General features: G+C 36.2%; 1 long non-coding RNA gene across 1 annotated transcript; it reads left to right on the top strand.

The window, feature by feature from the left end:
* The first annotated feature begins 4674 nt into the window (after positions 1-4674).
* On the top strand, positions 4675-11330 carry LOC149785611 (uncharacterized). The gene is made up of 2 exons (XR_016425425.1): positions 4675-4836; positions 11237-11330. It is a non-coding gene; the product is annotated as an uncharacterized LOC149785611 (long non-coding RNA).
* The last annotated feature ends 611 nt before the right edge of the window (positions 11331-11941 follow it).

Raw genomic sequence — 11941 nt, 5'->3', positions numbered from 1 at the left:
TTCCGAATGAATTACAATAGTCTTGAATATCCCGATGTACCACATTGATACAATCCAGATTGTCTTTGAACGAGTTCAAAATATATCCAAAATAATGTACTAATCCAAAGTCAATGAGAACTTAGTAAAACCAATGATTATTTTAAATAAATAATTCCTCTCAAATTACATTTGAACACAGCTATTTAAGATTACTACATACCGATCTTGAAACAGGATGAGTTACTTGCTTATCAAATCCCAATTTATACATATTTCACTTGACCTATAGCAAAATTGAATATGAAGATTTCTGACATATAAATCTTGTCTTACTGTAGACAAGACTTACTTTGAAAACTTTCTATGAAAGTAAGTCTGTTTCTAGACAGTTTTGAACAAAGACGGTATGTCAACATGTTATTTACAACTTAAAATTTTTGACAAAAGTAAGTCATGTAAATATCCTGTGTACGAGAGACCATTATCATAAAGTGCAATCTACAATCATGGCCAAAAGTTAAGCACACCATATAATTATACATGGCACTTGAATAAGTTAGAAAATAGATTGAATGTTTCTTCTGCGGAGATTTTCTTGTTGGTTTTATAAAAGCATTTTTCACATTTTTCAGCTCTTATTGTTGGATATATTCTTTAGTCTTTTCTTTCTTGATTTCTTGGAGTTTCGTATTTTGAATCCATCTATCTCGTTAGGAGGTCCACTTTTAACATGTTGACACAGATTCTGCAGATCCTTTTTGAGGGCGGTAAAGGTACTGTTTAGATAACCTAATTATTCAAGTAGACAAGTTACTTGGATAGCTACTGAAAGTTACTGTTTTTCACGAAATATCTAGCAACCCCTATTAAGTACTAACTAAAGTCACTAACAGGTACTAAAGGTCCCTAATAGGCACTCTCATGTGGTAACTTGTAGTTATTTTGTTTAGTCTCTTTCAGTCAGTAGTTTGATAATGAATACATTCTTAAAATTAATTATCAATTCAAACAACTAATTATCAGTTAAAATGGTTTTTGATGCAAGTACAATTGCTGCTGCTGATTTCCATTAGCCCATATATAAAGCAATCCGAATCACTTTCAGAAAATATAATGAGAAAAGTTTCCACTCGAATTTAGGAAAAACAAAGATTGAAGGATGGCACATACAAAATGTATAAATAAGCAAAATGTTGAATGGGAGAGAGGGATTAAAGCATACAAGTACAAGAATATCGCTCATTGCAAATGTGGGAACAGTGGAAAAGATATTCGGTGGGAAATCATTTAGAGGGATGGAGTGATATATGATATGATTCCCCACCCACCCACTTGTTATGGCGCTTTTGGTTATCTTTATCTAGATGATCGACCACGATGTTTTGCCCAGATCGAGCAAACAATAAAATAAAATAAAATATGAAATTAATGGATGGAGTAACAGGGGTCTGAGTAAAGATATCGAATAGAACATGAGTCCTCGTATGTAAATATAATAATTTAATCAACTACATAAACAAAATGAAATTGAACATGACATTTTACTAATACACTTTTTCTCTAAGAAACATAATTACAAAATTTATGCGAAATGCAATTGATCTTCTGTTATACCGACAAAACAAATTTCGTCATAGAATCGAGTTACTGATCGAACTCAAACTGCCGGCATATCAGCATAACCTGGTTGCTTTAGGTCCTTTGCAAATCACTGTTGGTGACGGATCAACGGTTTCTCTCTCTCTCTCTCTCTCTCCAACCTCTTCGGGCCCTCAGCTGTAACTTGATTCCAGCCTTTTCCTATTACGGGGTGCACAGGTCTGGAACTAATAAATAAAGAAACGCAACCAAAATATTTGCCATGTTTTTTTTTTGGTTTTTTTTCTGGCGTCGAACAATATTCCCACACTTGTTATGTCCGATATCGTCTTATCGTAATTATGTAGACTAAGGCTATGTTCATTTCGCAACCTAATACTGGTACACAATCCTATTAACATAAATCTAATGTCTCTCTAGCAGCTACTCGCGTTCCTAACTGGGACTATGACATAACTAGACCTCTTCGCTAACTTTTACGTCCCACTGTGGGATGTAAACTACAACCTGAACAATGTCGCTCGACACTCGCGGATTCTCTCGGTCAAGAGAATTCACAGCTTAATAATTAATGGACTTCACATCTGGTCTTAACTACATTACTTGCTAGTAGTACTAGAATAAGAAAATGAGGGTTCGGGCTTACCCATTCCTTACTTCGTAAAGAGTGAGTGAGCTAGAGCGTCCACATGGGATTATGCTACTGGGTAATGGTGTTCTGGCTCACCTGCGCTCGAAGGGTGTTCTGGCTCACTTTGTTCCAAAAAAGGGGATGTTTTTCATTATAAGAAATTGGGGTTTCTGTCTCACCTGTGCTTGAACGATGTGGGTTTTGTCTCACTTTGTATCTTTGTGTCCATGAGCGAGTGTATTGCCGTCGATGCAGTATCGATTATCAATGAAGGGACATAATCCTTTTTTGTTTTTTTTAAAACTCATTTTGGCTTTTTTCATGAAGATATCATCGTCGCGCTGGTAATGCAGTACATTTTGGATCGAATTACTAGGAATTCTGTGATGGGTATGGCACAAGTTTCATCCTAATAAACATACTAAATGTTTAATACCACAGCAAATAAATAAATAAATAAAATAAAAAAAATTAAACAAAATAAAATAAAAATAAGACTAGACGATACAAATAAATAAATAGATATTGGATACAAGAAAGCGGATATTGAAACTTGTTAAATACTTAAATAATTTGTATTTATTTATCATTCTGTCTTTCACTAGAAAATGTTTCACAAGATTGATTTTGACATGTTCATTTCATTCAGCATTCCTCATCATTTACGTAGTAAAGAAGGTGGGAGCTTTTGGGACGCCGACGCGTTAGATTTTGAACTTCACTTTGGAAAAGTAACATTTGCTGATATGTGTGATGCAGGAAATGTTGAAGAAAAAAAATAGAAGAAAAAACGGCAGTGTCCAATAACTCTCACTGTCGTAACTACTAAGGAACAAACTTCACACAACGTATAACTGTCGTAACCGGAACTTGCTTGTTTCAAATCAGTGTATTCTGTCACTGTCTACCCTAACAACAAAACAAAACAAACCCCACTTTATCCTAGTTCCTTTCTTCCCTAATTTTAACATTGTACACTTTCATATATTTGCTTTTATTATTTGTTCTCTTTTTCTTCTCTTAATAATATGCAGACGCAGGGCCGGCACGACCATACAAGCGAACTGGGCAGTCGCCTAGTACGCCAGGCTTCAAGGGGCGCCAAAATTAGATGGTGGCAACGGGTGGGTGGGTGGGTGTTAGCGCCAACGTGATAAGTCCCATAAGGCGCTGGCCCTGTACATATGCATGGAGTTTCGTATAATTCTTGAGAGAGGGTCTCATATATATATATATATATATATATATATATATATATATATATATATATATATATATATATATATATATATATATATATATATATATATTCGGACCATATAGGCTATAGGCGAATAAAGTGGTTTTATGACATGAAAATAAAATATTTTTCCCCACAAGTAAAGTGTTATTACAGGGGACATTTGTTTATTTGTTTTTTTTTTGGTGGATTTTTGTTTTGTAATTTTAACATGGTTAAAGCCGGAAAGTCACATCAGTTCTACTTATAAATGCATGGCATGCTTGTTGGGATTTAAACTCTTGCATCATAAAGTTGGTGTTATCTGCTTTTCAGGCTTTTAACTATATGGCATAGATCTGAGACATCGGTCTCGTTCGGGGTTATACCACCTGAATGATTCACAGTAAATAAGCCACACACTAAAATACCGATATATTTTAAATAATTAATTCCCTAAAAGAGAAACGAACAGATATACCATTAATGTGATGATCTAATATGATTAATTTAGTGTTTCGAATATTTTCCTTACAATGAGCTATTTAAATGCACACACTCACCCCACCCCCCTCACATGAAATCAGAAATACTTGGCCTCGTGAACTATGGATTAAATGGATCAAATAAACAGATGTTTAAACCCAAGTGAGTCTCACATTTTCCATGATTAGTCAGAAATAGATTAAGCAGTGGAATCTATAAATAAATTTCGTTTTTGTGATTACAATTTTTTTTATGATTTCGGTGCTCTATGGATAGTAACTTTCCAGTTACAAAAAAACCCCCAAAAAAACCCACACTTCTAGCAGTATGTCCCTACAAAACTTTGAATACAATGAAAAAATAACAGCTTTCGAGGTCTGAAGAAATTGTAAAATCTACAGCTGTGCTTGCTAACAGGTTATATTTATTTTGTACAAACAGAGGCTATGGGATAGGTAGAGCAGACGTGATGTAGACCTACTACACCAGTACATGTTTACATTTATGATGATATAGCGTGAACTTTCGGCCTTGAAAGTGGTTGGCTCACTGCGTCATTTTCAACCAATAAATTTCCATCCTTCATTAGTAAACACAATCACATGACAGTAAAAGTATTTATATACCAACTACAGAGACGTGGCAAATAAAGAGATTGTATACAGTATTCGCGTAGCATAAACAGGGGAGGAAAAAAAATGTCAGCTGCAGACGAGCAGTACCTCGACAAATACGATGAATATAATATAGAACAAGACAAGTACATCCATTCCCACCATGGTGGAAAGGGGCGGACGAAAAAAGAAACTGCACAACAACATTCAAGTCACGCTGAACCTGGTGGTGACACAAGAAAAAATATGCAAAAGTTGGTGAACAATGCTCACAAACAGCAAGAACAAAAACAACATAAATAGAGGTATTTACTCTCTCTCTCTCTCTCTCTCTCTCTCTCTCTCTTATGGACAAATTAATATTCAAGATTTGAATGTAGATATAAACAATTTTAAACGTTACCTTTAGGACGGGTTTGTGTTCGTTGCGACACTGTAAAGGAAAAAAGTCGGAATGAATTTGTTACCAAGTTATTTGCTTCAGCTAAGACCCGAGTTAAGACGGCCAGTAGGAATGTCGGACATGAAACATTTAAAGTGTTTTATTTACTTTCTTACATGTTAAAGAAAACAAAAAAAGACGGATAGAAAGGGAAAGCAAATTACAATCTATGTGGGCTTGATTGACCAAAAAAATTGGACACCAAAGCGAAGGATATAATTTTGTGGGGTTGACGCCATTTATCAACACAAAGGAGAGCGCTTTATAGATGGCGTTATACATGGACAATATGACTAGTGGAGAAAGAACCCCGGGAAAACCCTAGGAAGTGTCCAGGAAAAAACCATTGAGCCACGGGAAGCTAATGGCAAGCTTTCTTACCCACCCACATTGGCCAAGCCAGAGACTCCATCCCATGTGGGCAGAATTGAGAGCAGTGATCGGTAAATGCGTGTATACCACTCTACCCCAGAGCCCCCGTCCCTTGTGATAGCGAAGAATTGCGAATGTGTATAATTACGAAGAATTGCGAATGTTTATAATTATGTAGTCATTATTATATACGCAAAATTTATAACGAGTTTTAAATGTATCTTAGAATAAGAATGTATAATAGGTATTGCAGTACATAACATTACAAGAAATAGTTTCTAAATTTTTTAAGTCGAATACGAATAGAACATAACATCTTAATGTACAGGGATGGACAGCAAAAAAAAAATAATGTACAAAGCAGCCAGATTTAAATGATAAAGTACCGTACTTATGGAAAAAGAATAAAGGCAATTAACTTTTAATCAAAATAATGTAGCAATAATTCAAACAATAAAGTGATAAGTATAGTACATATTCTAGTTAACACATTACCAAAGAATGCGTGAAATTAAATTATAAAAACATTCTTTGAAATTGTCGGATAAAAATCCTGGTCATGTTACAAAATGACTGACCTTGTGCTTAACGATCCACCGTATTGTATGTACAATCAGGTCTACGTGCATATGACTGCAGATTGTCATAACTAGGTCATACTTATACCTGCGGTATGGATCTGCTTGACATTGCTCACATAACCTAATTAGCATGCACTTTCCGCTGGCGAGATATCTGATCAGTGCACAACTTTACAGGCCTAATTATATACCGGATGTGTAGACCGAATTATTGTTTTAACACCAAACATTCAACATTTAAAATATGACACATTCGTTCGTACATGTACATTAATTACCTGGAAAAGACTATTTGCACGACCTACATGTATCTCATCCGGAACGATTCGCCGAGCCCCTGGACATAATTTACATGAAGCTAATCGTATGGTTGCATGTACCTGACATGTGAAGGTCATTCACCTAACTCGTATAGCAAATATGTTACACTATTGACATCTTTTTTAAATTTAAATTGTCAGAAATCAGACGTTTGGTCTTTTCTTCCATAAAAAAAATGAAATTAATTTTCGTTCTTGATTACATTTATATTAAATTTGTAAGCCAAAACTGGTTGCAATCACGGACCTTTGAAATTCTACCAGCGGTTCGAAAAATTCGTGTATATAACAAAAAAGTACAAAGGAACACACACACACACACACACACACACACACACACATATATATATATATATATATATATATATATATATATATATATATATATATATATATATATATATATATTCATATATATATATTCATTCGTATTCTTTCGAATCTTTAACATTTTTTGAACTTCAGTAATAGAATTTCAAAGGCCTGTGGTTCGTTGTTTCACTCATTCCTTTTACAGGCAAATGCATTTAAAAGTATCAGTTAATACATAATGTTTTGGGTGAGGGGTCCAATCCTGTAGGTTGAGCCGCCCACAGGCTCGCATGGTACAAGACGGATAAATGATCCTCCACGTAATAATATGTTAAAATCGTTCAAGCTCTGACTAGTGTTAGCAGTGAACGGTCAGTCAACTCAGTTCAAGAGCTATTTATCTCCATATGCACGTAAACAGTGTATGATAGTTGTTTATTCTTTGAATTTACTCTGGGCTTTTCTTTATTATGGTTTTATGTTTAGCTCGACTGGTCATAGATCAGAAGAGCTGATGGGATGGTTTGTTGTCCGATTTCCGTCCATAATATATTGTCCAACGACTGTCAATATAGCACATGTTTTGTTATCGCCACTCCTCCTTAACTACTTACAGGATTGCCATGAAACTTACCACACTCGTTCATCCCATGGTCAATTTCAGGCATGTGCAAGTTCCTCCAGGGTGCGGACAAAATAAACGATTTTAAAGTCACACTATATGGTGTAAATAAGCGGATAAAACCATACTGCGGACCGGATTCGGTCTGCGGGTCGTAGGTTGCACCTGCCTGGTTAAGTTGATTCCAGATGAAAATGCTGCTGCTCGCACATCCAGTATTGTAGCCAAAGCAGCCATCTTGAAAAACTTAATCGCTTCTCCTTCTAAATGGAAGGTCCTAAATAAAAATGGTGACGAAATAACAGCTAATATGGCCGCCACTGCAGCCATCTTGAATATTTTTGTTGTCGCTATTTCTATGAATGGACGGTCAGATCAGCAAGGGATTTTCACCGAAAAGCTACTTATGATGTATGACTGGTCCTTATTGAAAATTGCACTGATCTGACGTTCCTATCGCGCTTCGGCAGCCATAATGAAAATCTTGTTATCGCTTTTACTCCTGAATATATGGTCATATCAACATGGCGTTTTCGATAAAAGACTTCTTATCGTGTATAGCTGACCCCAAAGGAAATAGTCGCGATCTGGCGTCTAATATGGCCACAGCGGCCATTTTAAAAATCTTGTTATTGGTACTTCTTCAGTATGGATGGTCATATGAACATGGGATTTTCAATAGGAACTTATGACGCCTTATTTATCAAAAACGAAACTGGTGCCGATCTGATGTTCAATGTCGGCCATATTAAACATCTTGTTATTGCTGCTTTCCTGAAAGGATGGTTATATCAGCATGGGGTTTTCACTAAAAGACCTTATGATGTCTAGTTGCCTAAATGAAAATGGGGACGATCTCCTGCCAATATGGCCGCCGTGGTAGCCATATTGATAATCTTATTATAGCTACTCCTTCTAAATGGATCATCACATAAGCATGAAGTTTTCACTAATTGACCTGTCATGTCTAGTTGGTCCTAGTAAAAACGTGCCGAATAGAGTTCACGCCAGCCATTTTTAAAATATTGTTAGGCCAAATAAAGTGTGTTGTTATGGTTACACGCCAGACCCTATTTTTTATGCCGACCCTATATTTGTTTTTCGAAAAAATGATTGAAAAAAGAAAATACAATTTCGTAAGCTAGAAAACATAACAAAGGGATGTAACTTCGATGACAGTTCAACTGACGATGCGACAAACGCGTATTTTCTTGTTTATGCTTCATTTAAATCCATCTGGAACGCACACAAATGGTTGTACCAAACAAACTGCTCTAATAATTTTCAATATAACCTGAAGGACACTTTTCTGTCATTTTCACAGCACTACATGAACGGAACGGCATATTGTCCTAGAGTTTTCACCAGAAGACTTGTTTTGTGGTCTTGTTGATCGTAAATGAAAATCGTGCGAATCTGACGTCCAATATGGCCGACACATAGCGGCCATCATGAAAATTGTTATCGTTACTCCAGAACCGATGGTCCTTTCAACATGATGTTTTAACTTAAAGGTTTCTTATGGAATCTAGCTGGCCTTAAATAGTAATGGTGCTATTTTGACATAACAATTTGGCCCCCACAGCAGACAACTTGAAAATCTTGTTATTGTTTGCGTGTGTGTGTGTGTGTGTGATTTGGATTTTTAACGTAGCTTTTAAAAAGATTTCAGTCCTATCGCTACGATGTCTGCAGTGTGGCAGTTTATAGTGATGTCTAGCAGTGGGGCATCATGCCGCAGGATGTCTAGCAGTGGGGCATCATGCCGCAGACATGTGGCATGATGTCCCCCCCACCCCCGTCATATTATCCTGACACCGGGCCGACCAGTCCTAACACTAACATGTTAATACTGAGCGCCAAGCTAGGCAGCTGTTAGTACCATTTTTGTAAGTCTTTGGTATGACCCGGCCGGGGATCGAACCCACGACCTCCCGCATCCGAATCTTGTTATTGTTACACCTCTTGAACCGAAAGTCATATTCTGGAAAATATTGTGGTATGTAGACTTTTAGCTTCCCAAATGGACGGTGCATTAGTGTCGGGTTTTCATCAATGTACTTCTTATGATACCTAGTTGTTCATAAATGAAATTGGTTCCAGTCATATATCTAATATGGCTGCCATGACAACTGTCTTAAAATTTCTTGTTGTCATTACCAACACTTGACGGATGACATTGTGGCAGGGTGGTCTTCACAAAAGAATTGTCTGCTTTGTCCGAAATGAAAATGTTGCCAAGCTGACATCCGGTATGCGCTAGCTGACATCCAGTATATCTTGCTATCGCTGAAATATATTGGCAATGGCTTCAACATTTGACTGTTAAATGGAAGAAATCGTCTGTCTTAAATTCCTAGACATTATTTTCTCTCTAGAACGTCAGTCCCTTCAAGGGCCTCTTATTTTAAGAATGGTTAGTGCTACTAACATGTATCTTTATCATGGAGCCCACGTTAGTGCGAAGTGAGACGAATTACTTTTGCGACGGCGGCTGCGTCGTGAACAGTCAGTGATTTGGATAAGGTTTTTAATTTACACGCATTTCCTAAATTCTCGGATAGATTCTCATCCTACTTGAATCATTATGAAGATAATTCATTATATGGCATCCTTGCTTATCGTCAATCATTATAAAGCTAAGAGAATTCATTATATGGCATCCTTGCTTATCGTCAATCATTATAAAGCCAAGAGAATTCATTATATGGCATCCTTGCTTATCGTCAATCATTATAAAGCCAAGAGAATTCATTATATGGCATCCTTGCTTATCGTGAATCATTATAAAGCCAAGAGAATGCATTATATGGCATCCTTGCCTATCATGAATCATTATAAAGCCAAGAGAATGCATTATATGGCATCCTTGCTTATCATGAATCATTATAAAGCCAAGAGAATGCATTATATGGCATCCTTGCTTATCATGAATCATTATAAAGCCAAGAGAATTCATTATATGGCATCCTTGCTTATCGCTTTGACCTTAGGATTAGGACCAGTCATACACAATTGACGTGAAGGTTTCGGTTAACAAAAAGGTAGATTGGTGATGCATTTCTTTACGTTACAATATGTACCTAACATAATTCCTGTTGCGAAACGCTGGCTTGCCCCATTGACTGTAGGGTGAAGATCAGTAAGAAAATTTGCGTTTAGTGTTTGCTTCGATGTTGTTATATTTCCTAAACCCGCCGATTGATTTTCTTCGTACTTAGATTTAATCACTATGAATCTAAATATTCTGCTAACATTCCTGCTCAATCTTTTGACCTTTTTGTCACTGTCACAATTTACAGCAACGCTTTGATTCAAGGGTTGAATGTCCGCTGCCTCAATGAGTCTTTGAAAAAGGCACTTGGCTTTCATTTCCTTGGCATAATATAAAGAATAAAATGCCGTTAAAAACTTTACATCGAACCAACCAAGAACTTGTTTACCTATGTTATCCCACAGACTGCATCCCCCATGATCTAGTTATATATCCTAATCTTTGCGTCCAATATGTTTAATGTAGTAGACAAGTTTGGTTCCTTTAAGTGATTTTTATTTTCAACAACCGCGCCGGAATTCGTAATCTGTGTTGACGTCTGACAAAAATAAATCTGCATCTCTTTTGTTAGATTGAAGAGTAGCATTTTAACATAGGTGTAGTCGTATCATTTTAGTAAAGTGGATGAAATATTGGTCTTTTGGGATTGATGACTGAAATAGATGGAACTGAAACTAAGTTGTTTCGATCATTGACAATTAATTTGTTTTGAAAGTGTTGCTAGTTACAAGGTTTGAGCTGCGTAAAAAGGTATATTTATTTCATGCATAGCAACAACAAAAATGTTGTAAAATATCAACCTTGTGGATTGAAAAACGAGCAGTAATTTCTCAACAATATGGTCCCAAATAATTTTTGAAACAAAACAAATCTGTAACATTAGCTATGTTTCATTATAGGAGGGGATTGTAGATTAAAGTTCAATTTGAGAAAAAAAAAGTATTGATAACTAGCAGTGTTTTTTCGTTTAAATTTAACACTGATATTATGCTATTTTGCAGGAGACTTCTGGCATTGATAAACGTGGTTTTACAGACGACAAATGATTTCGGGGCATGTACGGACGAACCCTTTTGCAAACTGGACTGGTTACGATGATTTCTGGACATATAAATATATTGACTCTGTTGATAGAAGCAGAGCAGTGTGAATCTAGCCACATGGATGAGACGATGTGTTGTAGACAAGTTGTATAGATTACCACGTGTAGAGAATATCAAATTCGCCAAATTCCCATTACGTATTGGTTCACAAATGTGCTACAGTTGCCTCGTGCTCACATTAACGCTCACAAGGTCTGGTCAGGATTTGTATGTATTGCGTCACATATCACATTTTATATGTGGAGAGAGGTATACAGTTGTCACTTGTTGATTAATGGCTAGACGCACAGTCTAAGTGTTAGATAAATAAAGTTTTCAATCATGTATTTTTGTTGTGTAACGTCTGTCTTGTCTCTGTTATCTCTCTCTCTCTCTCTGATATATATATATATATATATATATATATATATATATATATATATATATATATATATATGGACACGCACACACCATGCCACTATCATTATGCCAATAAGATGCAGAAACGCTGACTTGCATAATTTTTGTATTGCCTCTAGGCAGACATTGGCGGGTATCGAAGAAACTCCGATACTGTTGGGCGGGGCCTAATGTTCAAATGTGTACAAGTAACAGGAAGCTGGG

This window comes from Sinohyriopsis cumingii, chromosome 13 (assembly GCF_028554795.1).
Source record: "Sinohyriopsis cumingii isolate HCF-2022 chromosome 13, ASM2855479v2, whole genome shotgun sequence".
In the NCBI taxonomy this organism is placed as follows: Eukaryota; Metazoa; Mollusca; class Bivalvia; order Unionida; family Unionidae; genus Sinohyriopsis; species Sinohyriopsis cumingii.
The sequence above is the reverse complement of the archived record's forward strand: the minus strand, read 5'-3'. Positions and strand labels throughout refer to the sequence as shown.